Source organism: Macaca thibetana, chromosome 5 (assembly GCF_024542745.1).
Source record: "Macaca thibetana thibetana isolate TM-01 chromosome 5, ASM2454274v1, whole genome shotgun sequence".
Lineage (NCBI taxonomy): Eukaryota > Metazoa > Chordata > Mammalia > Primates > Cercopithecidae > Macaca > Macaca thibetana.
The window spans coordinates 21,189,094-21,193,568 of NC_065582.1; the positions used below are offsets into that span (position 1 = coordinate 21,189,094).

Genomic DNA, 4,475 nt, shown 5'->3' on the forward strand with positions numbered 1-4,475 from the left:
GGATATGACTTTAACTGGAGAGAGAGAATCTCCGAGTTTCACATGCAAATAAGCCAGAGACTCTGGAGTAGCCCTACGGCGGACCACAGGAATACAGGGGACTCATTGGTGAAACTTCCAGTTGGAGAAATGCTGAGCCAAAGACAGAGGCTTTGGAAAACACTGTGGGAAAAATATACTCCATGGAAATGTGTGTCTTAAAACTTTTCCGTATGAGACACTAAAAATATTTCTTCCTCCGCAGCCGTGTTCTAATATATAAGTAGATATTCATGTAAGTAGTTTATGAACTACTAAGAAGGAAAGAACAACAGAGATTTTTCGTCTTTCGTTCAAACTTAACACTGATAAACACTTTGACTTACAACTCAGTCCTTGGGTTGCAAGAATGACTGAAAACAAAAAATGCATCAGACATTTCTAATGCGGCGCATTTCTTTTCCTTGAGATGGTAATTCCTATTTCCCTGTAGCTTTCCATCTGCTGAGGTTGAGCCATCCATACTTCTTGAGAAGGGCAGAACTCGATGGATAGCAAACAACCATTGTTCCATTTTGACATCAAAATACATTTTGAAAGTTGTAAGAAAAACAATAGGCATAAGTGTCTAGGTTTCAATTTCAAGAACCAGGCACCCGAAGGAGAAAACAGAAAAGTCTGTTCTTGGTTTCCCATAGCTGGACATTCAATATCCAGAATCTATCTTTGGACATTGAAGCCAAAGAATTTTCCAGCATGCTCCTGGGTGAGATGGATGTTAGGTATCGGGTTTCTCTCCACAGAGGGAAGTAGTAAAACTCCTGGACTGGGGGAATATTTTTTAGGAGAAATTTGGAGGGATGAGACTATGGTGAAATTGCTCCTTGGGTTCCTTCTGAGGCACCCAGTACCCCCTACTCCCCTGTAACTCACGAGAAAGAGAAGAGATGAAAGAGATTATAGAAGCCTCATAGATTTGAGGGCAAAATGAAAATCAGAAAACCCCCATGCTGCAATTTGGTATTTGGAAGTAGGTCAGCAAGCCCAGAGCCAAAAGGAGGTAGTTGCAGTAGGGTAACCAAGGGCTGGCTGCGTTTAGGACCCCCACACCCATTGCCAGAGTAACTAAGGGGCTGGCTGTGTTTAGCCCCCCCCCCCCCCCCACCGCCCGCACCCATTGCCAGAGCCAGGAACGAGGGAGAATCACAAGTTCCCAAACGCTCCTGTGGCTGTGAGATGAGAAGGCCAAAGAACCTGACAACCCTGCAGCCAAGATGAGGAGGGCAGAGTCTGTGCAGACTGAGGCTGGAAGGCAGAGGAGATTTGCAATGAGGACAGAGGCTGACCCGTCAAACACAGGGGGAAGTGCCACGTGGAAACACCAGGCAGGGAGAGAGGCCTCATGCCTTGCAGTTGTGACAGCACGTAGCTTTCTTTTTCTCTTTTTTCTTTTTTTTCTTTTTCTTTTTTTTTAGACAGTCTCTGTCACTCAGGCTGGAGTGCAGTGGTGTCATCTCAGCTCACTGCAACCTCTGCCCTCTGGGTTCCAGCGATTCTCATGCTTCAGCCTCCTCAGTAGCTGGGATTACAGGCGTGCACTACCACACCTGGCTAATTTTTGTATTTTTAGTAAAGATGGGGTTTCACCATGTTGGCCAGGCTGGTCTTGAACTCCTGGGCTTAAGCAATCCACTGCCTCCACCTCCCAAAGTGCTGGGATCACAGGCGTGAGCCACCGTGCCCAGCAGGAAATATTCTATCCTAGTGTCAGTGGCATTCTTTTTGCTTCCCTCATGATCCCGGACCTGCACAGGATTAGAATTTTCGTCACTCTTTCCTAATGAGCCATGTTTTTAGGTTTTATCCCTTTATAATGCTCTCTTATTCTTCTCAAAACTCAAAGTCTTATTTCCCTGTGGTTTTCTTCTCACAGGTTCCTCTCTCCCCAAAGGTTCGAACAAAGAAAGGATGGATGGGTGGGGTCCTTTGAGGCTGAGTATGGTAAATGCTACAGAGATTGAGTTAACCTGGAAGAAGTGTGGTTTGAAACAAGAAGTGACTCAGTTTCCTTGAATAGGTGAGTGAGGTCTAGGTACTGTTCTGCCAAGTAGAGCAAGTTGAGTTCATATATTATAAATAAAGGTGCTTTTCTGCATGTGAATGGTACTGTGCATCTTAGAATCCTACTATACACGAATACTTGGGGGATGATTGAACTGGAGAAGCGGAGAAAGGATAAGATTGGTGGGGTCAGTATAATGAAGCATATATTGTTTCTATACTTTTTTTTTTTTTTTTGAGATGGAGTCTCACTCTTGTCACCCAGGCTGGAGTGCAGTGGCACGATCTCGGCTCACTGCAACCTCTGCCTCCCAGGATCAAGCGATTCTCCTGCCTCAGCCTCCTGAGTAGCTGGATTACAGGCATGTAGGCCCGCTACCATGCCTCGCTAATTTTTTTTTGTATTTTTAGTAGATACAGGGTTTCACCATGTTGGCCAGGCTGGTCTCAAAACTCCTGACCTCAGGTGATCCATCCGTCTTGGTCTCCCAAAGTGCTGTGATTACAGGCATGAGCCACCGTGCCTGGCCTTGTTTTTATACTTTTAATCTAAGAAATCCATTTGCACAGGCCCAGCCCATTGATGTGTGAGTCTAGCATGTAGTATTTTTTGGTGAGAGAAACTAGGGATTTCAACTATGTGCAAGTGGGGGATGTGGGAGGGAAAAAAATTTTAAAACATTTAAAATTTACTGTTCGTGGTTACAAGTTTCCTTAGGAGACATAATATTTTTTTTTTCTCTAGTCTAAAAAAATAATTTGGACTAACCTCAAAAAAGCTGGGTTTAATGTTTCTCAGACTGTTTCCAAGCAGACTAAAATACCAACAAACTCATATCCACAGAGAGAAGTTTATGGTTCACCAAGTTTGCATGATTCATGCTGAAGAACCTACACGCCTGAGATGCCTGGATGTGCCTTCTGAATGCAACGTGTGGAACACGCACACCAAAGCAGTGGGTTCTTTAGAAAGACTGCGTGATGGGGAGGGCCGCTGTAGAGAAAGTGGAGTCAGTGAAAGGAAGACAGGAGAAAGAGGACAGGCAGCATTTCACATTCAGTTTGGATCTGTATGGGAAAAGCATTCTGGTAGCAGCTTTGGAAATTTGAGTTGGATCAATAGCTGAGCCAACAGTTTGAGATGCTTATTCAAATCCTCTTCAAAGCAACAGCTCTTGAGCTTGAAAAGATGAGTTGTAAACATTAAAAAAAAAAAAATAGCAGGAAGGAGCCATCAGGATAGCTGAGCCAACTATGCTCAAACTGTCAGAATTGGAGAACTAATTTAATATAAATGAAAGAGCATTTTAAATGGTCCCTAGGATTAAATATGTTGTTATTATTTTGAGATGGAGTCTCGCTCTGTCGCCTGGGATGGAGTGCAGTCGTGTGACCTCAGCTTGCTGCAACCTCCAGCTCCCAGGTTCAAGTGACTCTCCTGCCTCAGCCTCCCAAGTAGCTGGGATCACAGGCATGTGCCACCATGCCCAGCTAATTTTTGTATTTTTAGTAGAGATGGGTTTTGCCATGTTGGTCAGGCTGGTCTCGAACTCCTGATCGCAGGTAATCTTCTGCCTCGGCCTCCCAAAGTGCTGGGACTACAGGCGTGAGCCACCACACCCGGCCTAAATATGTTAATTTTTATGAAAAGGCTTTGTAAATTCTAAAGTGGTATGATGGATATCTGTTACTACTGCCATTGTCATTTTTACTTAGTCATCACTGCTGCCAACAGCTACAGCAGCCCAGAGGTGATGTGTCACATATCTCACCGTTGTGGCCCTTTGGCCATGAGGTCTAATTACAGATGGACATGGAACTGTCCTGAGATTTACTTCTTTCTGTCAGAAAATAATCATGATGCTCATTTGAATCACAGAAATGGCTATAAGTAAATTAATAAATGGAAGTTGTTCTCATAATAGAAGATTCAAATTATTTCTTAACATTTCCATTATTACCTCAAATCATTACATGGGCATCCAATATAAATGATACTAGCAACCTCCCTAGTCAGTAATGACACCATCATATTTAGGGCAGCAGTAACCTGAGTAATGATTCTTTTTGACAATTTAGCCTTTCAGGCATTCACCCTAGGATGCTTTTTCGACTTGGCAACATAATACATTGGGATTTAGAAGTTATCTAAAATTTTTCACCTTGTAGATAAGAAATCTGAGGAAATAAACTTCTCCAGCTAGGTACTGTATCAGTTTTCTGTTTGTCCTCACAGCTAATTCCTTGAAAGATCTGTTTGTATTTTATGGTGTCTACTTTCCTACCTTTCCTTCTTTCAACACACTTCACTCAGGTTGCTGTCTCCGCCCCTTCCTGGCATGTCAACCAGGACCTCGTCTTGTCCAATTCAAAAGATTATTCTCAGTCCTCATTTGTTTTGGACACTCTGCAGCATTGATAGAATGAATCACTCA

General features: G+C 43.4%; 1 protein-coding gene across 5 annotated transcripts in view; it reads right to left on the reverse strand.

The window, feature by feature from the left end:
- The window catches only part of PALLD (palladin, cytoskeletal associated protein), a 432,781-nt gene that overhangs the window by 166,172 nt on the left and 262,134 nt on the right, over positions 1-4,475 (reverse strand). The window lies entirely within an intron of this gene.